Genomic DNA, 25,706 nt, shown 5'->3' on the forward strand with positions numbered 1-25,706 from the left:
CAGGGACAGTTTTGACCCAGAGCTCTGCAATATTTCATTTGAGATACTTATTAACAATAATTTGATTTGAGTTACGTGTCTGATCTCCTCATTCAAGAACATGCAGGACTAGACATGAAGTCCAACAGTCTATAGCAGGGGTTCTCAAAGTTTACATTCAAAGGTCCAAATCTGAATTCAAATCATTTTCATAGGTCCGGAAAAACTTTATGTAAATCATTTGTTTATGTAACAAATCAACACAAATAGTGTGGGAAAAACATAAGTGTATTTTGCGTTTAAAGTAAAACATTTTTTTTTAAACATAAACACAAGAAATATGCCAAAAGTAACCAGGTGCAAAATACAGAGCAACCTAATTAGAGAAATGGCACAGTTTGTTCTTCATCAGATGGATAAACCATGGCAAAAAAGTGTGGTTGGTAGGCAGAGACACTCAGTGCCGGTCCTAGATGCTGGGGGGCCCTAAGCAAAGCTTTGTGGGGGGCCCTCTGTTAGTGTGCATTCAGTCCCTGATAGCACACATACATCTCGGAGACGTCTATTTGATGTCTGCGTTTACATCTGCAAGATGTCTTATTTAGATTGTTTTCTTATCTGCAATACGTCTGTGAGACGTCTCCCAAAAGATGTCATATAGACATATTGAAGATGTTTGCAAGACGTTTTTGATTTAGAATGTATGTAAAGCAGCTCTTTTCCTTTATAAGATGTTTTTACACACCATTCCAGATCTCCAGATCTTTACCAGACATCTTACAGACGTACCTGTGCTATCTGGGTAAAACCCAGTCAATCTTGCTTTTAGTAGTTGTTAACTAACCACATAGTGTATTATCTTATAGCTGTATATTATTCCCATATGCACATTACTTTGAAACCCTGACTGATAAACTTGCTGATTATAACATGAAACATGTATTTGCTGTAAAGTTGTTTTGATTTAAAATGTGTTGTGAGAAGCACTAAAAAAATCAACCTGATCTAAATGAATGTAATGAATCAAATTAAATTAAATATAAATACATACTGTTAATACACAGGGGTTAAAGTTATGTGGGTGGAGGGCTCTGTGGGGAGGGGTACTTTGAGGGGTAACATGTTTAATACTGATGACAGCAAAGCCACTGGTGTGTTTCAATGACATTCTGGACCTCTGATAGGATTTAATAAGTTTCAGCTTTAAAAGAGCATTTCACCCATAAAAACATTAATCTTTATTGAAAGTGTGTCATATTTGACCGAGAAAAGGGGTGTTTGTAGTCTTACTCCCTCAACAAAGACATTGCACTTTCTTCTTTCAATGATGCAAAATTATGATTTTTGCATCATTGAAAGAAGGAAGTGCAACACTGAAATCTGTATTTCTCCTGTTTCAGCGGCAACTGAGAAAATTATGCATGACCATTCAAAAAACATGACTGGGGTTCTAGCTAGATACAAAGCTTAATGCAAATGGGTGAAGTGTCCCTTTAAAGCTGTCCCAGAGGTTGACCCCAAATATTTTTTAAAAGAGTGTCTGATTTTAAATATTGCAAATCTATGAGTTTGACACCCTATATCCATTTGTTGCACATGCCATTATGCACAACTGACCAAACTTTAAAGGAAGTTAAAAGAATCAACCTCCTTGAATAATTCGAGGCATAAGATGCCCAAAAAGACTCAATTAACAAGAAAAGGTACAACACACAGTACTGTATCAGCAACATGTCTTAGAAATTAGCCATAGAGATTCCCTGGTCAGCAGCTAAAACAATCATATAGTTAGGTTTGATTTGTGTAATCAAAATACATTATTTTATTAAACTATACAATGAGTTATATCCAGTGTTATCCAGTTAACATACTGTAATTAAACGAGGGACATATACTTTAATCCTTTACAAATTTCAAGTCTTCTATTAAGTTGGCACCATTCTTACCTCTCTCTCTCTCTCTCTCTCTCTCTCTCTCTCTCTCTCTCTCTCTCTCTCGTGAAATTATCCTGCGCGAGAGCGCGTTCTTGAAGTTAAAAGGGAAAAGCGCGTGTTTCCGCGGCAATTGCGTCGCCCAATTCACGTTATTTGCATCGCCCCATGCTAGGGCGCGTGTGGATGCGTCTTTGCATTGACTGTAATCTGCTCGCGCAAATCCTTTATCTTGTTCCCTTGCTTCACGTTTTCCCCTTTATTCTGCCCCAGACGGATAGCTTCGTTTTAAAGCAATGGTGGGCATATAATATGCACATTGTTACCACATCACTCTTCTGCGTCATGCATGCGGCCGTTTCTAAATTTGAAGGCTGCAACCTCCGGATGTCGCATATGCGCGCTGCATACGTCATCAAGCCTGATTTATTTACGTTAAATAAGCATTTCATTTGCCAGTCATAAGCATAATATAACAATTAACCATTAACTAAGAATAATAGTCAACATTATAATTGTTAATATTCTGAAATACGTTTTTATGACACATATGCAGCCTACAAATGTGACCTCTGAAGGCTGCAGCCTTCGGATTGAGAAACTGCCTGCATGTTGTCCGAGTATATCAGTGATTTAAGAAATCATTACGTTTTTTTAAAAACCCGCATAAATTGGGAAGTTTGCAAATTATTTAAATTATAGCGACTTGTTTTCATTAAACATAATAATATTTTTTATTTGGTATAATAATTTTTAATAATTCTGAGATCAAGGGGGCCCCCTAGTGGTGCGGGGCCCTATGCAAATTGCGTAATTTGCGTATAGGAAGGACCGGCACTGGAGACACTGACCCAAATTAGGGGTGCACCTATAAATTGACTGATGATGCTTGCTATGCTTCTCAATGAATTACGGTGTAATGCCGCTACATCCAAAAGCCAGGGGGCGCTCTCGGGCAGAAACTTAACATGCGAAGAACCAGCGAAGAGCCAGACACACGCAGCTCCAGGAAATATATATTTATATTGCTGTTCTTTAAACCTTTTCAGGTATTTTCATGATAATAAAGAATATGTATAGTGATTATGTTTGACGAGTGTTGCTTTTTCAAATGCATGTTTTAAACGACTCAAACCAACAGTGATTTCAGATCGATAAGGACTTACTGATCAAAAGCCGTAGTACATTAAGTAAGTTAGCTGTGCATTATATCTGGGTGTGATGGCTACAGCGTCACACAGGAAATTTTTAAATAACTCGTTTTATTTTCGGACCAGGAATACTCTTAAATCTAAAAATAAAAAAACTAAACGAATTGTTTACAAGTTTAATATGCATTTTTAAAGTAGCAAATGCACACATATATCAGTCACATATAAATGAATGCACTTGTAATATAAAGTGGACGCGGGTCCGGATCAAGTTCCCGTCGGGTCCGGATCCGGACCGGAGTCCGGACTTTGAGAACCCCTGGTCTATAGACTCAGCTGTAATTTTAAAGCTCACTGAAGGGAATGATTCATTGAATTTGGTCGATTTTTGGGGCGGGTGGTTGCAATCGATTTGTTTAAGCTACATTTAAACAAAAAAGATTAGTAAAGTAAAACAAAATATAAAACTTTTGTTTAAATGTAGGTTAAATAAATTGATTGCAGCCACTTACCTTAAAGAGGTTGATTGAATTCAATGAATCATTTTTTCCAGTGCTGTTATTCTAGTCATAATTACAACTTTTACCAATATATAATAATAAACATTATTTTACTACTAACACTTAACTTTTTACTAAATCTACCAAGTACCCATCACAAATTGTTGAATGCTTACACATTTATTTATTTAGCAGATGCTATATAAAAAGCAATTGACAAATGTAAATGTAGTAGTCTTATTTCATATACAGTTAATAGTAACTCATTTCAGAGTCCTTAGCCAAACCTGCATCCTTTCAGGTATCAGCACAAATCTTCTGCCATAAATTTATAAACACCAAAATATACTATTAATGTTTGTTAAACTGTTTGTACTAAACTCTAATGTGTGTTAAGAGTTAACAGTGTGTTCTCATTGTTCTCTTCAGGTTGAGTGATTGTAATATCACAGATAAGGGTTGTGTTGCTCTGTCTTTAGCTCTGAAATCAAACCCATCACACCTGACACAACTGAATCTGTCTGATAATAATATTGGAGATTCAGGAGTGAAGCTGATCTCTGATGTACTGGAGAATCCTCACTGTTACCTGGAGAAACTGAAGTAAGATCATATGATAGTAAAACATGTACTGGTTCTTGGTAAAAGATGTTAATTTAGTTGGAGACGATGGTGTAGTGGACCGTGCTCCGACATATGGTGCAGATGCACTTCCGGCGAGCTGAGTTTGAATCCTGGCTTAAGGTCCTTTGCCAATCCCATGGCCCTCTCCTCCACCCTGTACTTTCCTGTCGTCTCTTGGTTACTGTCTGTCAAATAAAGGCAAAAATAGCCCAAAAAATAAATAAAAAAAGATGTTCATTTAGTTGTTGACAGTGAGATTGAAGTGTGTGTCTTTGTTCTCTACAGATTGAGTGATTGTAACTTCACAGTTGAAGGTTGTGTTGGTCTGACTTCAGCTCTGACATCAAACCCATCACACCTGAGAGAACTAAATCTGTGGAGGAATAATTTTGGAGATTCAGGAGTGAAGCTGATATCTGATGTACTGAAGAATCCTCAATGTAAACTGAAGATACTGGAGTAAGTATATAATAATATGCATATTTAAATGAAAATATAAGTAATTAAATATAATGACTTTTTATTGTGGTTTGTACTTGTCAAGTAACTCCTAATGTGTTGAATAAGAAAGATGCTGCTGTCAGGAGGAAGAAATTACACAGAAATTCAAACATAAGTCAATTCAAAAATGCAAAAAAATGAATTCCTGGGGAACAGTTGGGATATTTTAAACATACACATGAAAACGTAGAAACACGAATTCTTGGCCTTTTCAGGTACAAACACTCAACTGATTTTTCCAATATACCAATACTGGTATGCTTTTATAGTTGCGCATCGAAGACTCGAGCAACAACACAAAATAATTGAATATATCTTTATATGATATATCAGGCCACTTCTTCATTTCGTTGCCCCACTGGGTTGTACATGGCGGGTGTAGTTAATATTTACTATAACTGTTTTTAATCATGTTTTATGCTTTTAACACATTATGTGTAATTTTAACACATGTGTCATTTTGTGTTAAAATAAAACACAAGTTGTGTTAATAGTAACAAAAAATGTGTTGTTTCAATAATAACACAGAGATGTGTATATGCAAGTGATAATGTAGATGCAGCCGGCGGTAGTTACCTTCAGTGTGATACAAGACCCTTCGCTTCGCGTCGGGTCCTGATCACACTGTCGGGGCTTATTTCCCAATAACTACAGGCTGCCTCTATTATCCCGCTTATTACACGGCTACTTGCCACATAAGAAAAAAACTGGACATGAATATGAATTTGAAACATTTTATGGGCATATTTGTTTTAAATTAAAAATTTTATCCTTCCACGAAACGTTGCACATATGCATAAAATGATCGTAATACCTTATTAAGATCCTCTGCTTCATACTTGTCTGTCTCCATTTTTTTCTCTTTTAGCCAGTCTTTGAGAAGTTTTAATGCCCATTGTGTATTTTTTTGTGTGTTGGCTTCGTAGCTGTCATGCTCTATTTTTGTCAAGTTCAGTCTCAGTAAGCTCTCTGTGTCTTGTCGTTGTTCGTTCTTCTATCCACTGTTTAAATGTTTTGTTTTTTCCGTACATGTTAAAATTAATGTCAAAATGTTCCATTCTTAATTGTGGTTGTTCAGTGTTTGTCACAAGATGGCGCCAAACAGTAATCTTTATTGGCGCGGAGCGATTTTAATCGTACAAGTAGTACCGGCTATGCGTTATTAGTTTGGAGCGGTTATTATTTGAAAAGAACGAACCTGCAAATGTCTCAACTGACCAATCAGAATCAAGCATTCCAGAGAGCCGTGTAATAATCTGGGACAACGCATATAGTGTGTTTTCCCTGAACTAACACTAGTGTGTTGTTTTTTAAAGCATCCGTTCTAAGAGTGCACAACATTATTTCTGCCAGCTATTAAAACTGAAGTCTCGCACAGAAAAAGGAAATACGTCACATCGTTTACTTCCGCCTTCGTAAATAAGATAGATAGGTCTATGTTTTCAAGTGGATTCATATTTTGTTGGGACATCGCCCCACTTGCCCATACAGACAGTAGCTGGTTCTTAGTAAAACATGTTCATTTTTTAGTTGTTGAGTGGAACAGATTTGACTTCTGTCTGCAGTGTGAATTTTAGGGCTGTTTTCGACTAAGGATTTTCATAGTCGAATCTGATTCGTTAGATTTTGCCGTAGTCGACTGATAGCAGCTTTAATTAAAATTAAGACAGTATTTATGCACCTGTACAGAAGGCAATGAATATTTATTTATGGCATTTTCAATAGTATATTAGGAGATAAATTAATGTGTAACGAATAAATCATTATTTTGGCTAAATTAAGCTGGATAGATCCTTTTTAGTCAGAAAGATTTGTCATAATTTCAGAACAATTTAAAATGAACTTACATAGCAAAACAACTTACATTATATTCGAGTGTTACTTGGTCAAAAATAGGTAGAAATATAGCCTATGCAAGTAAAAAATTACAGAACATAAATGTTTAGCTCATGCGGACTGAACGAAAAGCCGTTAATTATGCGGACTCTCTGCAACATAGTGGACGTGCTGAAACAGTCGAGTCGCAGGTAATTTTCAATGTTTATAATGTTTTACGCAGATACTGTTGGTGAAAAACTTTCATATCTAAATGTCCAGGTAAGAGTCAAGTGTTCAGTCAGTTAATAATAAAGCCACCGGCGTTTTTGGCTACAGCTCCCTTATTCACGGAGCGGACGCTGTATACAGAGAAAAAACATATAAAGGTTTTTATTTTAAGTGGTTTTAATGCTGGTAAGTTAAATTAAAGTAATTTTAATCTTTAAAAACCCTATAGATGCAGACGACGCTACAGTTATGCTGTCATCTTAGTTTCACTTTTGCATAGTATTACATTTTGAATAGAAATGTACATTACAAAACAACTTACATTATATACGAGTGTTACTTGGTAAAAAATATGTAGAAATATAACCTATGCGAGTAAAAAAATAACAGAACATAAATGTTTAGCTCACGTGGACTGAACGAAAAGCCGTTAATTAAGCGGACTCTCTGTAACATAGTGGACGTGCTTAAACAGTCGAGTCGCAGGTGATTTTCAATGTTTATAATGTTTCACGCAGATACTTTTGATGAAAAACTTTCATATCAAAATGGCCAGGTAAGCAATCAGTTATATTATGGCGCTTTGTATTTGTGTTGATCAGTTAAATTAAAGTAATTTAATTTATGCTACAGTTATTCTGTCATCTTAGTTTCACTTTTGCATAGTATTACATTTTGAATAGAAATGTACGAAAAACAAGTTACTCTCTTAACTCTTTCTATTTTGCCATTATTGTACATATGATGTGAAAAACAAGAAGGGCATAGCTATATATGAATTTAACGTGAAAAGCGCGGTTGTTGCGGTTACTTGTCATCCATGCGGTTAAGCTTCTCAGTGCTGCTGCTCATTGGTTACATAACACTTCCCTCCTATTCGACTATGAGGTTCATAGTCGAATCAGACCTCTCTGAATCGAATTGTCGAATCCTCGACTATAAAAAGTCAGCCATAGTGAATTTATTGCATTTATTTTCAAAGCACTCACATGAAAGAATCATGACAAAAATTTTGTCTTAGTATATAATGTTGAGATTCAAATTTCCTTCCGCTCACACAACACGATTTAACCTCTGTTGATCTGAGAGTGAAGTGTGTGTCATTGTTTTCTATAGGTTGGAGCAGTGTAATATCACAGATGAAGGTTGTGTTGCTCTGACTTCAGCTCTGAGATCAAACCCATCACACTTGAGACTTCTAAATCTGACTAACAATAATAATCTTGGAGATTCAGGAGTGAAGCTGATCTCTGATGTACTGAAGAATCCTGACTGTAAACTGGAGAAACTGGAGTAAGATCAACTTTCTGATAGTCACACATGTACCGTATTTTCCGGACAAAACATTAATGACACAGACTTATTGTGGTTACTGTCTCTTTAAGACCAAATAAGCAGAGACTGGTTTCTGACTAATCTATACATACACTTAAGACATAAACAAATGTTTTTATTAGAAAAAGAATACTGTGGAGATAATTTTGTTTATATGTGTCCTGCCAATAGTAGAAAGATTTTATGTTTGCTTGTTTGCGTCTCACTTGCGTGTGCACTATTGAGGGCACGTAAACCCGTGCCCACACAGAGACCGAGGGCGAATCCCAAACATCGCAGCATAAAAACGTTACGTTGTTTTTTATTGCTTTATTCAGCAAATGTATGTAAATGGACTACAGTATGAGACACATTTGCGCGACTCTCTCTAAAGTTTACACACCAAGGGCATACTGTGTGATGATCACGTCTGGACCAGACACATTCAAGAGCAACACCGTCGTGACCGCAACCTTCTTAAAACTGATACTATATCCGAGCGCGTCATCAGGCGCTTAAAATGTCAAGGACACGAGACTCGCTGGTGGTTTTAACCCTCTGCGTGCTAACAGCCTCTCTGGTGAAAGGAAATGTCAAAGCTAGGGTTGCTCAATTATGGAAAAAAATCATTATCCTGATTATTTAACATGATTACTTAATGACTGTAAAAACATGCACCTGCGCACACAGACGCGCACGCACATACAAACAATTCAATGCATTTGTTTAGTGCTGTTGCAGAAGGCTACACATGTCAAGCTGTGGCGCTTTCAGAGGTGCCTTTTTAAACACATCAGTCCAGCGAAACGCGATCATGTTTTAAACACAATCATATTTTAAACTCGAGGGATGTATTGCTTCAACTCCTTGAAATGCATATCATACTACATACTAGTGATCTGACTTTAAACAGAGCGCAGCTCTCTGCACGTCCGGGAGAGTGAGAGAGGCGCCAATATGCAGCGGGTCATACATTTTAAGTTAAAGGGATAGTTTGCCTCAGCTCGCATGAAACGCATTAAACTGAATAAATACATACGGATTACTACTTTAGTTTACGTTTAGTTTTCGGACAGATGCGAGAGCTCGTGCACGTGTGACAGAGAGAAGCGCAGCTGCTTATCACGTGCTAGGAGGAGTCAAAGACGCGCGCATTAAGTGCAGGTACGTGCCAAGGTTATTTTCGTAAACGAAAACTGAAACTAAGACTAACCGTGTGTCTCAATTCGTTCCCTAGCTCCCGGGGTCGTGAATCAGTATATCGTGTACACAGGTTCGGGCACTGGTAAGGACCCTAGCTCACTTCACATTGGGACAATGCTCACTTATTTTTCTGTCACGTGGCTGCTTAAGCGCGTTGTAATCACTCACAGCTGTTACTCATCAACAACCGGCAAAACCAACATCTCTCTGACTTCATTTTAAAAACAGTACATTGTGAAAAATGCTGTCATTATTCTTTTACATATCTGTGCATAAAATTGGAGGCATATAATTACATTTTAAATGTAATAAATATATTTACAATTTTAAATAAATATTATTATTATTATTATTTTAAATATTGAGTAGATTGTGGTCCCTTACTGTGTAGCAATGTGTGTTTATATTTACAACTAAAACAAACGTTTGTCTTTATAAAGTTCTGTAACATTTCATTAAGTTTATTAAGTTGGATCACGTGATGTTCGGTTGGCGAGCTTCAGAAAGGTCACGTGATTTCCGGTTTGGGATCATAGGGAGCATCGATGCTCACTGGTTTTTTGCGTTGCATTGTGGGAATTTTTAGGGAACGAACGTTTCAGTGCACTGAACAGATTTTGTGATTGAGACAGCCCTTAAAATGGCCGACTCCCTGATTAGTGCCCTGACTACTGAACAAGGGAGCTGATTGAGACACATGGTAAAACTATCAGCTGATACTAAAATAAAAACTAATTTAAAAAAGCAAAACTATAATAACCTTGGTACGTGCAAGAAGGAATTCTTTCTTTACAAGCAAGTGAAGTGAAGTAAAGTGAAGCCCACAAACCCTCACGTGAGAAAAAGCATGCAATGTGCATGTTAATATAAAACTATGATGATAATAATAATAATAATAACCATGCGCCAACTATCGTCTTGACTATCGCCATGACAGCCTGCCGTTGGCGATATGTCTGAAGATCGTCGATACACGATACTATCGTCTATCAGCACAACCCTACTAAGGCGTTTCCCTCTACCGGCTCTAAGGGAATCCCAAGCCAACGAGGACCTTCTGCAGAGGCCCACGCCTCAGCGCGCGGGGGAAGCTCACAAGGCCCGTTGCCCGCACTCCTAGACCACGCAATACCTGTTCACCTCCACTTTCAAGACAGCCTTCACAATCCCCTTCATCATTTTACGGCTCGGCTTCACCATCCATCCCTCCCATCGAAAAAATGGACCGTCGCGGGTATTAGACAAGCTCTCACCAACTCCAAAGCCAAGTTTTCTCGTAAAATGAGCAAAGCTCAACTTTACAGCCTATACATTTCCTGGGAAATAATTCACCATCAAAGAAGGTAACAAAATCTCACATATCAAAAAGCCAACATGTCTTTCTAACATCTCCTTCCAGTTCAAGCTCCGGTTCCTCTCAAGCCTCAAGACGCAGCAGACCGTCAGCAAGTCTAGGCCACGCCCAAGCTGGTAATCCCTCTAATTACACAACCTCCTTCCTTTCAACCAATCACTGCAACAGTTTCAAATCCAGCAAACTAACCAGCTACAGACATGGTTTCACAAACCTCCGCTTTTTCTCTGGCTGAAAACGCAGACGTGAGGATGCCTCCGCCAGCCGCTCAAACTCAGCCTCTTCTCCCTTTTCCTCCTGCTACCTATTCCTACCAATGGCCAGCAGCTCCTGCTGCGGGTGCCCAAGCAGGGCACCATCAGTCAGCTTCAACGCACTGGCCTCCTACCACTTTTCCACCTTCCGTATCATACGGGCTTCTCCAAGCACCAGGGGCTAATTCGTGCGTGAGGCTGCCTCCGCAACCGGTGACGCCCCCCGTATGTCCTCCTTTCTATTCTATATCTTCCTATGGGCTACCCCAAGACCCAGGCGCTGATCCGGGCGTGAGGCTGCCTCCGCAACGGCTTCAGCGCCTCATCTCAATTCTAATCTATCTGCACAAAAAACCTCTATACACTCTATTAACAACAACCCCTCTACCTACCCCACCGAATGCTGAACCACCGAAACAATCGCTTACTTCATCAAACAAAGTAAGACAGACCAAGAAAAGAAGGCCATTATATATACATTTTTAATCTCCCATCCCCAATTCAACCGTATCAGGCTCTCTTGTCTTATTTCAAACTCAGGAATGGCCAGTCTAAATCCGCAATGGACCCTCTATTCGTCGACGACTCCAACCATTCTGTTACACGTTTTTGGTTCCAAAAAACACTTAAAACAAATCATAGCTCTGTCAGGTTTACCCGTGGAGCATTTTGAAGCCACTCATACCGCATTGGAGCAGTAACTACTGCAGCTCAAAAGGTCTATCACAAAACCAGATACAAGCCCTCGGTCGATGGTCATCAGACGCTTTCAAAAGCTACATCAGGTATAATCAACTTCACATTTAAGAAGCACATGCAGCCATGATCGGTTAAACATTTATTCCGATCAACAGCCCATAAGTTTATATACATAAGTCACAACTTATCTCATATATCCATTATTTTTGTCAATCTTTCAGCATCGGACAGGGCTCCCCTCCTGGTGCAGCAGACCCACGGCTCCCTTCGGTCGCAGGGCGAACCCCCCGTCTGTCGTCTGAGCTATGCCATGTTCTGCGTTGGATGGGGATCCCCCGTCCCGGTGCAGCAGATGCGCTGGCTCCCTTCTGGCGCAGCAGGAGCCCTCCGTCCGACGCGTCAACCCAGCTTTAATAACATGCCTATTCAGCTTCGGACAGGGCTCCCCTCCCGGTGCAGCAGACCCACGGCTCCCTTCGGTCGCAGGGCGAACCCCCGTCTGTCGCCTGAGCTATACCATGTTCTGCGATGGATGGGGATCCCCATGCCCGGTGCAGCAGAGCCGCTGGCTCCCTTCAGGCGCAGCAGGAGTCCTCCGTCCGACCCGTCAACCCCGCTTTAATAACATGCCTATTCAGCATCAGACAGGGCTCCCCTCCCGGTGCAGCAGACCCACGGCTCCCTCCGGTCGCAGGGCGAACACCCCGTCTGTTGCCTGAACTACACCATGTTCTGCGATGGATGGGGATTCCCCTGCCCGGTGCAGCAGAGCCGCTGGCTCCCTTCGGGCGCAGCAGGAGCCCTCAGTCTGACGCGTCAACCCGCTTTAATTACATGCCTATTCAGCATCAGACAGGGCTCCCCTCCTGGTGCAGCAGACCCACGGCTACCTTCGGTCGCAGGGCGAACACCCCGTCTGTTGCCTGAACTATACCATGTTCTGCGATGGATGGGGATCCCCCTGCCCGGTGCAGCAGAGCCGCTGGCTCCCTTCGGGCGCAGCAGGAGCCCTCAGTCTGACGCGTCAACCCCGCTTTAATAACATGCCTATTCAGCATCAGATAGGGCTCCCCTCCCGGTGCAGCAGACCCACGGCTCCCTTCGGTCGCAGGGCGAACACCCCGTCTGTTGCCTGAACTATACCATGTTCTGCGATGGATGGGGATCCCCCTGCCCGGTGCAGCAGAGCCGCTGGCTCCCTTCGGGTGCAACAGGAGCCCTCCATCCGACGCGTCAACCGCGCTTTAATTATATGCCTATTCAGCATCAGACAGAGCTATACCATGTTCTGCGACGGACGGGAATCCCCCTGCCCGGTGCAGCAGAGCTGCTGGCTCCCTCCGGGCGCAGCAGGAGCCCTCCGTCTGACACGCTAATTCGCCCACAGCATTTAAGCGCATCATATTCGTGCTCCTTTTCTAGCCCTCACAGGGCTCGTCAGGCCGACGCTGCAAGCCTCAGTTCCTATTAAGAACCACTAAGCTCTCCCGGTCGGCCGGCATATTTCTCAACACGCATATTTTGGGGGGGAATGCAGAAATATTTGTACTCTCCGGCTGCTGTCCTATGCATCAAGCTTCCTTTGGAGTTCTCCGGGTTCGGGCCATACCCCGGAGTCGGAGTTCGAGCTTCACTCCGGATCCTGAGCCCTCCCCCAGGACAGCACGCCAAAATATGCTTACTTTCACAATCAGATTATATGTAAGGGCGAACTCGTGAAATGATGTTTTATTAACAAGGTTCGGGAGGAGCACGATCAGATAATTAACTAATCAAGCACAGGTGCATCTAATTTGGTAATCAGCCAAACACTATATATACAGACATCCTACCTACCTCAGTCTATTGAGATTGTTTTATATCAGTCTATTGAGATTGATTTGATATCCCTCCACCACCCCAATTCGCCACTCTAATCTGTTCTATCCCAGTTTGGGATGGGGGAGTTCTCCGGGTTCGGGCCATACCCCGGATTCGGAGTTCGAGCTTCACTCCGGATCCTGAGCCCTCCCCCAGGACAGCACGCCAAAATATGCTTACTTTTGCAATCAGATTAGATGTAAGGGCGAACTCGTGAAATATACAGAATTTTACATACAGCACAAACTCATATATTATGCAAAAAATTACTTTTATTTTGTATGATGAATCTAGATGAATCTATGCCCAGCACTACAAAATACATGAATGAGTTTCTCACTGTCAGTGGATTAGAATAACACATTAACATTTAGATGTTTTTGAAGTGATCATGTGCTGTTTAACAAATATGGGTTTGAAAACTGAGATTGACAAGTTTAATAATACACAAACATACACATAATGAACATTATAAGTGAAAACAAATAATAATAAATAATCTATGTTGATCAGATGTGTGTGTCATTGTTTTCTACAGGTTGAGTGATTGTAATATCACAGCTGAAGGTTGTGCAGCTCTGTCTTCAGCTCTGAGATCAAACCCATCACACTTGAGGGAACTGGATCTGACTGAGAATCAACTGAGAGATTCAGGAGTGAAACTGCTGTCTGCTGTGCTGAAGAATCCTGACTGTAAACTGGAGAAACTGGAGTAAGATCAACTTTCTGATAGTCACACATGTACCGTATTTTCTGGATGTCGCTCCGGAGTATAAGTTGCATCAATCTAGGGCTGGGTACCGAACGTCGATACTTTTATGGTATCGAATGAAAAACTCAGATACTTTGGGTATCGAAAAATTATTTATCTTACGGTGCCAAATTTCGATTCCAAAAGCCAAGCGGCTGTGACTGTGTGAGCCTGTACTTGCGTGTAAGGACCTAAAGCGCCGGCGATTGGCTGTGTCCACCACCATGTGACCGGGAGGATTTCTGAATACTCGCAGTCAAACTCGCAGTCACCCAACATAAGTGTAGAAAGGATGCAATATGAGAAATATACAGAAAGGCTTTGTGTTGTCTTACCAATTGAGTTAGCGCAAGTATGGCCGTGTTGTCTCTGTGAAAGGCACGTCAACCAAAACGGCGCTTCTCCTAAAGAGTTTCAATTTAAAGCACGTGCGCAGCCTGTGTCTTTGCTTGTTTTTCTCGTGTTGTTCCGCATGGCAAACGTGCGTCTCCCACAACAGTCTCGACAAGGTGTTTAAACTTGACCCACACGCGCAGCTTGTGTCTCTCAATGCTTATGAAATCTTTCCGCATCGCAAAGACTTCATGCCCTCATCTCCCAAAATGGACGATGCGTTTAAACCTATTTTTTTACAGTCTATGGTTCAAACTTGACGTACACGCGCAGCCCAACACGTCAAGCCTGGCTCGTTATTTAAAACAAACTAAAATTCCATATAACTGGTTTGCTAATTTCACTTGTATGAAATGACATTGAACGCAATTTCTACTCATTTTAAAAATCCCAAATGTATTTAACATTTTGATAATTATGAAGTTGAGTATTGTACAAAAGACAAACATGTATACAAATCTTCCCAGTAAAACTCAGTCACCCATTTAAATATTTTAACTTTTTGTCAAAGTTGCAGCTATAATGAACCCACTAAATCCTGTTAGTCCAAGCTAAATACCATTTTACATTTCATAAAATAAGGCAGTGTTAATTATTTTCTTAATTTCTTTATCTTTGTTACCTTATTTTCATTAGAAAACTGATAAGTGTGTCTGCTGGTGCACCCTTATCCAAAAAGCACAACCAGATTTATTAATAATGTTACCCTGAGTGAGAAGTGTTAACAGAATTTGTTTTAATTAAGGTGAAAAATAAAAGTTGTGTGTTTAATGTATTTTTGTTAATGTTTAAATGGATTTTAAAACATATGGTATCGAAAAAGTATCGTTAGGAACCGGTATCGAAACTGATGTATCGAAATTGGCACCGGATCGAAAGATTTTAAACAATACCCAGCCCTACATCAATCAAAAATGCGTAATTAAGACGAAATAACATATATCAGTCACAGTGGACTATACGTGGCATTTATTTATAAAAAAATTCACATAATCCGTGCCGAAGAACACACATTTCATCTGGAGAGGCATGTTATTCTACTAAACAATAGCACACAGAACAGCAGGCTGAATAGATGTTCGTACATAATCGTAACATCATCAGTTATTTACACAATAAACAATAGCATACAGAACATATCTGGAAAGCTGAAGAGGATAAATTAACCGAACAAGCCACCGAGAAACAAATTCGCGGACTTGTCATTCCACATCACTGAATCCACTGAATTACAGAAATACATGAGCAGCATATAGCGGACTCTCGCGGCTGTATATGGTAATCAGTGTTCGAATTATGTCAAAGCTTATAGGGGTTCCCCACCCAAGCCCCACCCCCTGACCAAGCCCCACCCCCCTCATTATAGGGTCGCTGTGATTTGACAAAGTAAGATGTGATCCTGGATCAACAATCATCTGATCCTGGTTTTAATCAAAGAAGCCCCAAATTACCCTTATCTCAAACCCTAAACCCCTCAAGTTAGTGTGAAACACTGCAAGGCCAGACATTTTTTTAAACAGAATAGAGTGTACCTCAATGCCTACTCTCAAATTACATATTTTTACTAGTAGTGGTTTAATGGATTACATTGCGTTTTTAAAATCATAGATCAAATATTTTCAGATCAGCAAAACTGGGGCTAGGAAAATAAAATAAGAACAAATTAAGAAATGATGAGCACATAAAAATAGAAAAGAACAAAGTTACAAATAAAGTAAGATCTAACAGTAGTGCTAAGTTCCAAGACTGTGGTATTTCAAGATAATTTTGTGTTTGCATGCTTTAGAATCGCGCGTCTCTGTCAGAGACATTAACTCGTCTGTCAATTCCTCCAGAAAACAGTGGGAGGCGCACTTGCAAGTTTATATTTATTTCAGACTGAAATCATTTGAATTAGTTTATTGCGAAATCGCTTTGTGACAGCGCAACATGAGAATTTTAAATTCATGTTGTATTTTAATTTTAATAAAAACCAGGGAACCCCCCAATTAATATTTTTGTTGTTTATGGGGGGTCCCTCGAGGCTTATAGGAGGTCCGGGACCCCTTTAATTCGAACACTGATGGTAATGGTCTCTCTTGCCTCATAAATGTCAAAATTAATTCATACAGACTTACAAGGCGCTCCTGAGAAAAAGACGCAGCACCAGCCAAAATATGAAAATAAACCGCGACTTATAGTCCGGAAAATACGGTACTGTGATTCAGTAAAACATTTGTATTAAAAACAAACACACACCAGAATTGGTAGGATATATAAAGTCAAAGAGTGATATGATCAGACTATAAAGCTGTGATTGTGTATTAAGTTTTCTCCTTTTAGGTTTTATTTTTGACACTGACACACATCTTCCTCACACCCAAAAAAACAATTAATATGAATGATAAGTTACAACAGGAGTAATAATATCTATTGTTTAATAATCCCATGTGGTCAGGGACATTTAACAATCTTATAGTCCTGTGTGTGATGTATTTTTGACATTTTAACACTGTTTTTAATTTCATTTACTGGTACCTTTGTAATTTTGAAACAAATTGTGTTTATATTGTCTTTTGTATTGTGAACTAAGAGACTGAAGTGTGCGTCATTGTTCTCTCTACAGGTTGAGATTGTGTAATATCACAGATAAAGGTTGTGTTGCTCTGTCTTCAGCTCTGAGATCAAACCCATCACACCTTAGACATCTGAATCTTTCTTATAATAATCTTGGAGATTTAGGAATAAAGTTCATCTCTTATGTACTGGAGAATCCTCACTGTAAACTCAAGATACTGAGGTAATATTATCTCTTTCTGGTAGTCACACATGTACTGTGATTTCATAAAACATTTGGGTAACACTTTATAATAAGGTTGTTTTTGTTAACAATTAGTTAATGCATTAGCTAACATGAACAAACAATGAACAATACTTCTACAGCATATATTAACCTTAGTTCATGTTCATTTTGGCATTTACTAATACATTTATAAAATTAAGCGTCTTAACTGTAAACATAGTTAATGCACCATGAACTAACATGAACAACTGTTTTGACATTAAGTAACATGGACAATAATTAATACTATAATAATGTTTAAAAAACTATATTGTTCAGTGTTTGTTCATGTTAATGCATTTACTAATGTTTACTAATACAACCTTATTGTAAGTGTAACCCACATTTCTGTCAAACAACAAACACACCAGAATTAGTAGAAGATATGAAGTTAAAGAGTGATATGATCAGATAACAAATCCTTCTTTGCTGTGATTGTGTATTAAGAGGTTTTCTTCTCTAGGTTTTATTTTGAAAAAGATAATTTAAACATTGGTGCATATACTGATACACATATGATACCAACAAAACAATTAATATGAGTGAAAAGTTACAACATGAGTAGTAATATTGATTGTACTCATTTACTGGTAGCTTTGTAATTTTGTATAAAATTGTGTTTATATTCTCTTTTGTATTGTGAATTAAGAGACTGAAGTGAGTGTGTCCTTTGTTCTCTACAGGTTGAGTGATTGTAATATCACAGAGGAAGGTTGTGTTGCTCTGACATCAAACCCATCACACCTGAGAGGATTGTATCGGACTTCAGCTCTGAGATCAAAACTATTTCCACTAGGAGAACTGGATCTATCTTATAATAATCTTGGAGATTCAGGAGTGAAGCTGATCTCTGATGCACTGAAAATGTTTTACTGTAAACTGGAAATACTAAAGTAAGATAATCTCTCTGATAGTCACACATGTCCTGGTGCTTACTAAAGATATTTGTTTAGTTGCTGACAGTGGAGATTTAAATGCTGTCTGCATTTTATGGTTTTCAAAGCACTCGGATGAAATTAATCAGTACAAATATGTTCATTATTCTCTACAGGTTGAGTTCTTGTAATATCACAGATGAAGGTTGTGTTGCTCTGTCTTCTGCTCTGAGATCAAACCCGTCACACCTGAGACATCTGAATCTGTCTTATAATAAATTTGGGGATTCAGGAATAAAGCTGCTGAACGATAATCAACATTATGAACTGAAGACAGTAGAGTGAGTAATAGTATAAATTTATATTTTATTTTATCCAATTACCTGTAATTCAGTTGAATATGTTATAACAATGACCTCTAGTTTAGTCTCTGTAGGTTTCTGTTACTTAAACTGTATTTTATTAATCTTATTATGTGACTGATAAACAGTATGGATGATATTAAACCCTTACACAAAAGCTCTTTTCACAAAAAGATAACAGAAAATACACAGAAAATGCATCTGGGATTGTTTGATTTTTGGTTTATTCACACTGCCAATGATTTTCGTGAATTTGGCGTGCATTCATGCACATACCGTTAAGGTCCCATGATGTATTTAAAGTTCTGCACTTGATAGTTTTTTTCCACAGCGTCTGAAGTTTATGTTAATTTATGACAAGATTTGAGTGCAAACTGCTTGTGGGCTTTCTAATCGCTCATGCAGTACTTTTGACTTTATAAAACCCTGGTGTAAAATATCAAATACAAAGGAACTTCCAGTGACACAAACTTGTTGCCTCCCTTTCAGTGAGAAATGTGCATTTACTGTAGCTCTGTTCACACCCCTACTGAAAAATCCAGCTAAAACCAGCATAAGCTGGTAGCTGGTTTTAGCTTGTTTAAGGTGGTTTATGCTGGTCCTCCCAGCCTGACAAAGCTGGTCATGCTGGTGGGCCAGCTGGTATTCCAGCATGACCAGCTAAGTCCAGCTAGACCAGCTTAAAATGTGACCAAAACACACCTAGACCAGCTTGCTACACCAGCAAAACCAGCTTTCTACACCAGCAAAACCAGCTAAAACCAAGCTGGGGACCAGCCAAAACCAGCTCACCAGGTTATGCTGGTCTTAGCTGGATTTTTCAGTAGGGACTGTATAGGACTGACAGTCGCATTTACTTACAGATGTGAGTCTAATAGGGATAATCATCACAGACCTAAGCACAAAAGTTAAACTATGATGTAGATCGGATCATAAGTATATCAGGACACATCGCGTTTATATTTTTCAACATCAAGTGCCTTCTGTATCTGGATGTTTGATCGGATCTCGTGGGGGAGATGCACTAAATAAATAGCTGTCAATCACAAAGGGTTACAACTGTTTTAGCCACATGATTTAGGGCTGTCCTGGTAACTGCAATCCTGTATTATACAGTGCTATTGAGAAGCCAACAGCAGAGAATAACTAGCAACCGCAACGACCGCAATGTTCACATTTTAAGTTTTATGTTTTTTAGCTTTAAAGGTGCAATATGTAGAATTCGCAATCAAAACAAAAATGGGGCATACCCAGCTAACAAACGACGTACTAGTTATGTAATTTATTGGTCATTTTTGGTAATTTCATGACTTACCAGCTGGCAACGTAACTGTTACGTCCTATGGAGGTAATTCCATTACCATTACAGTACCAAATCCCCACGTCGCCAGTACGGACTCCTTACGTCGCAAGATAACCAAGTACGTCCCAGTTACGTATTAAATTCGTATGATTTTGGTAATTTCATAATTTACTGGCAACGTAACTGTTACGTCCTAGGGCGGTAATTTCATTACCATTACAGTACCAAATCACCACTTCGCCAGTACGGACTCCTTACGTCGCAAGATAACCAAGTACGTCCCAGTTACGTAATAAATTCGTACTATTTTGGTAATTTCATAACTTACTGGCAACGTTACTGTTACGTCCTAGGGCGGTAATTTCATTACCATTACAGTACCAAATCACCACGTCGCCAGTACGGACTCCTTACGTCGCAAGATAACCAAGTACGTCCCAGTTACGTAATAAATTCGTACTATTTTGGTAATTTCATAACTTACTGGCAACGTTACTGTTACGTCCTAGGGAGGTAATTTCATTACCATTACAGTACTGTTAGCAATGCTGTGTTTAACTGGGTATCGCCACTGGCCAATCTCTTCCATTAAAAAGAGGTGCAGAATCCAGAGTATCAAACAGAACTTTAATCCAGTATGCTATATTGTGATGTTGATGAGTGTTTTAGTTTTCTATACAAAATACAGAAATAAACATATATAAATGTCATGCAATTACACTTCTTATAAATAAAGAGGTGACATGAATGTACAATGAATACAAATATAACCGTAATCATGTTGTTATGAATAAAAATAAGTTGCATTCTAAATAATCATTACTGACCTACTTAAAGAACACAAAATGGCGGACAAACGCTCATTATATGTACCAGTAAAGATAGCAAATTAAATAAACAAGTCAAACAGTCCTTTAAATATACCAAACAGATTAATGTAGTTTCAGTGCAAGATACAATAGTCATTTTACAAATAACTATATCATGATCATCATAATGATCGCTATGGTAAACTGCTGCGTCATGCATCGATTTAAATGAACACAAACTTAACAAGAAACTCTGCTATAAACATTCATGAGCATTAATAGCAATTCAATCATTGATTATTATTGTTACTTACTTGGTCAATAACTCAAAACAGTGTTCAAATAACCAACAATCACAACGGGATATTTGGCACATACTCAACGCGTGCTTGCAGCAGAACTGAATGACCTAGATTCTTTTAAGCACGTATATAATGCGTCCTGCTGACCTATGACTTCGCAATACTGCCACCTACTGGTAAAAGCATGTAACGTAGAAAACTTTGTACAGCCGCCCCACAAATATACTTGTTATATTTGTAATTACACAAAGGGCTCAATCATTCTTTCACAATTTGTCACCATCATTACTCAGTTCAGGTAATACCACCAATTTGGCGACTGGGCGTGTGTAAGTACGCCCTTTAATGTCCACTTCTGCTGAACGTACATTACCATCATCACTGACAATGATTTTATTTACACGTCCTATAGGCCACAATGCTCTGGGAAGTTGCGGGTCTACAACCATAACTACTTGCCCTGTTGCAAGATTAGGAGTAGGACTTTGCCATTTGCCACGTGTCTGCAAAGTAGGTAGATATCTCCTTATGAACTGTCTCCAGAAATGGTCAGATATCACTTGACTGTGCCGGTAATGCCGGCGTCCCAACAGTTCACTTGGTCCGTACACTGCCTGTGGAAGGGACGCGTCTCGCCGCCCCATGAGCAGCAAATTAGGAGTGATGGGATCAGGGTCAGATACATCTGAAGATGCATATCCAAGAGGTTTCGAGTTCATAATCCCCTCAACTTCGATGAGTACTGTTCTTAATACTTCTTCAGGAAGTATCAAATCCTTAAGAACTACTTGGAGAGAAGCTTTGATGGACTTTATCTCCCGTTCCCATGTCCCACCAAAGTGAGGAGCTTGTGGTGGGTTGAACTTGAAATTAATATTTTGCTTTGCTAGTTGTTCTTGCAATGCAGGCTCTAGATCAGCAAATGCCTCATGCAGTTCTCTCTTTCCTCCCCGAAAGTTTGTACCCTGGTCACAAAGGATTTCGTAAGGTTTCCCTCGCCTTGCCACAAATCGTCGGAGTGCTAATAAGAAGGAGTCAGTATCCATACTACAAAGAAGGTCCAAATGTACACATCTCGTAGTTAGGCACTTGAAAACGATTCCCCATCGTTTTTCATGTCGTCTCCCAATTTTCACATTGTATGGACCAAAACAGTCCACGCCAGTTGACCAGAAGGGGGGTTTGAACAGACGTAGTCGTGCACTAGGCAGATCAGCCATTTTAGGCACAGTAGGCTTGTTGCGCCATTTGACACAGTCTACACAACTGCGTTGGTGTTTCTTGACAGCCTGTCTACCTCTTAGAATCCAGTAGGTCCTTCTTCATTCAGAAAATACCCTATCGGGACCAGCATGAAGAAGGCGGTTGTCAAAGTCCTTGATTATTAATTTTGTGACTGGATGGCTGGGTTCAAGTACCATAGGGTGGATTTCATCCTCCTCTAGTATCTCCGCTTTACGAAGCCGGCCACCAACACGGATTACACCAAGGGACTGATCATAAACTGGAGACAGGGGTCTCAGGCGACTGTGGGTAGAGACTAGTTTTTGATTCTGAAGGGCTTTGAGTTCGTCAGGAAAACTATCTGCTTGAACTATACGCAAAAGGGCAGTTTCAGCCTTTATGCGTGCTTCTGCAGACATAGATGGTGCAGCTACTCCATAAATGTGCTGGTACATTGCATCAACTAACTCATCCCAAGTTTCATACTTTGTTGGATCAAATTTTGGGTCATCACTAACTGAGAGGTTGCCACAGAAGGTAGTCTTACGTAACTCCTCTTTTCCTGCCAAGTTAAGTGAAGGGCAAGTGGGCCACTGATTTGGAGGTTGAAGCAAGAAAGGAGGACCATCTCTCCAACGACAGGGAACAGACAACTCCAACAATGTCCTTCCTCTCGTTATGTCATCTGCTGGATTGTTGTTAGAATCAACGTATCTCCAATTTTCAGCTCCTACAAGATCTTGAATCTCTGAGATTCGGGTGCCTACAAAGACTTTATATTGACAGGACTCTGATTTTATCCAACTCAGTACTATTGTGGAGTCTGACCACATGGTTGTTTGCTTGAGATTAATGTTGAGTTCTGTGTGCAGTACTTTGGCTAGTTGAGCTCCCGTCAATGCAGCACAAAGTTCTAAACGAGGCATAGATAATTGTTTCTTTGGGGCAACTCTGGACCTGGCCATTACAAAAGACACATGAACATGACTCTGCTCATCCTCTAAACGCAGGTATGCTACAGACCCGTATGCCTTTTCTGATGCATCACAAAAGATGTGAAGATCAGCAACAATGGATGGTAAGTCAGCACATATTGGAAAATAACATCTTGGCAGAGATATTTTCTGTAGAGTGGGCAGTTCGTTTTGCCATGTTTGCCATACTGAGAGAAGACCATCCTCAATAGGATTATCCCATCCTCTATCCATTTTCCAAAGAGACTGAATGAGAACTTTGGCACGAGTCGTATATGGAATAAGGAACCCAAGAGGGTCGTATTGGCTTGCCAGTGTTTTGTAAACATTTCTCATGGTGGGTTTCATGTCAGGCAGGGTTCGGTGTTTATAACCAATAGTGTCAGAGAGACAATGCCACTTCAGCCCTAATGTAGATTCTTGGGGGTCATCTTTGTCATCCATTAGCCAAAGTTCACACTCAGGTGATCTTGCTTCAGTTGGAAGATGAGCTATAACATCTGGGACATTGCTCGCCCATTGCCGTATCTCAAAGCCTCCATTAGCGAGTAAATTCCTGAGCTTACTGATGAATTCTTTGGCTTGGTTTGGAGTATGGAACGACTGCAAGCAATTGTCTACATAGAAAGAGTGTAGTATGGACTCCATCACATCCTTGTTGCCAGTTAAATGATCTCGAACGTACCGCTGGAGAGCATAGACAGCACAGCACGGGCTGCAAGTTGTTCCGAAGGGTAAAACTCTCCATTCGTATATGTCTGGGCTGCGTTCTCTTTCCATGTTTCTCCACACGAAACGAAGCAGGGGTTGGTCTTCAGGTAGAAGTCTCACCTGATGAAACATAGCTTTAATGTCTCCACTAATAGCTACTGCATGTTCTCTGAATCGTAGAAGTACACCAAGTAATGAAGGCCCAAGAGTAGGTCCTGGTAGCAGGTTGTTATTCAGACATGCTTGCTGATATTGATATGAGCAATTAAAAACAACTCTGGCCTTTCCATTGTGATATACCATGTGATGTGGTATATACCACGACTCAGAGGATTGGTTGGCATCATCAGTAGAGATTTTTACAGCGTAACCAGCCTTCTCTAGTTTTTCAATTTCAGCATTGTATAGTGTCGCTTGCTCAGGATCACAACTAAGCCTGCGTTCCGTAGATCTGAGGAGAGACATCACAGCAGTCGGAGGAGCCTGGAGAGGTACAGCATTCTTGCGGCGGAGAAGAGGTGTAGCATACCGTTCTACTCCATCCACCAAAACTGGTAAGGTTTTCTCTTCCAGAATTTCCAAAGCCATTTGGTCCTGTTTAGAACGAGTCACATCCTTGGTATTCTGAAATGGTAATGTGTCAAGCTGCCAGAGCTTCTCAATGTGCTGACGCAGAGTTTGAGCAGGGGAAAGAAACGTGGTGTGCAGACAAGAACTTGGACTTATTGGATGGTTCAGGAAGCTGGTAGGACCTTGAACTGTCCATCCCAACATTGTATGGGCAGCAACAGGAGTCCCTGATGGACCCAAACGAACAGGGCTGATAGGAGTTATCAGATGTGGATGATCAGATCCGATAAGAACCATGGGCTGCACTTTACTGAAAGTATTCAATGGGATTCCTTTCAGATGGTCATACCTTTGTTGTAGGGTATATGCTGGGCATGACTGTTGAGCCAGGTTAAACTCACTTGCTGTGAAAGCATGAAGTATCTGATGTTTTAGCCTTAGGTTGGAGATAGCAGACACTTCAAATGAAACAGCAGTCCCTTTTAGTTGCACAATGTCCTGTCTAATTGTTCGTAGTGTCAAGACCTCATCTGTACCGTTCAGGCCAAGATGCTTAGCAGCTGCTTTCAGTAAGATTGTCCTCTCGGATCCATCATCCAATACTGCATATGTGTTAAGTGTTATCTTGCCATTTCGTAGCTGAACAGGTACTACCTTTAGCATTACCTTTCCTGAATGGCTGACTTTATCCATGTAGATGTTACGGGAGGATGTACTAAGTGTGAGAACACTGGGGGTTTCTGCTGTTGCGATCTCATGTAAAACATCAAGATGTTGCCCGCCGCAAGCAGAGCAAGGTTTCTTAAGTGTGCACTTTTCAGGTTTGTGCCCGCGACCACACCGCCAACACCGTTCCTTATCCTTTATCCAGTTTGTCTTTTCTGATCGGTTCAATTTGGCAAATTCAGTACAAGCATTCAGATAATGGTCCTGATTACTACAGTAAGGACAAAATGGCTTGAATCGCTCCCTTCTTTTCGTTATTACTGGAACTGTAGGGCCAGAAGGTGTGAGAGAAGGGTTTGATGCATCACTAGTTTCGTGCTTGTTTCCAAGAAGAATAGTGGTGGTCTTGAATCTTTGAGGCTTTGGCTGTCTTATTTCTCGCCGTGTGGGCTCTACATGTGTTGTCTCTGAAACTCTACGAGAAATCTGGATAGCTTGAGATTTCTTATCTAGCCATTGAGCTAAGTGA

At 40.1% G+C, this 25,706-nt stretch overlaps 1 pseudogene; it reads left to right on the top strand.

The window, feature by feature from the left end:
• LOC141361492 (protein NLRC3-like) overlaps nucleotides 1-25,706 on the top strand; it is a 67,085-nt pseudogene that overhangs the window by 12,032 nt on the left and 29,347 nt on the right.

Source organism: Misgurnus anguillicaudatus, chromosome 24, assembly GCF_027580225.2.
Source record: "Misgurnus anguillicaudatus chromosome 24, ASM2758022v2, whole genome shotgun sequence".
Lineage (NCBI taxonomy): Eukaryota > Metazoa > Chordata > Actinopteri > Cypriniformes > Cobitidae > Misgurnus > Misgurnus anguillicaudatus.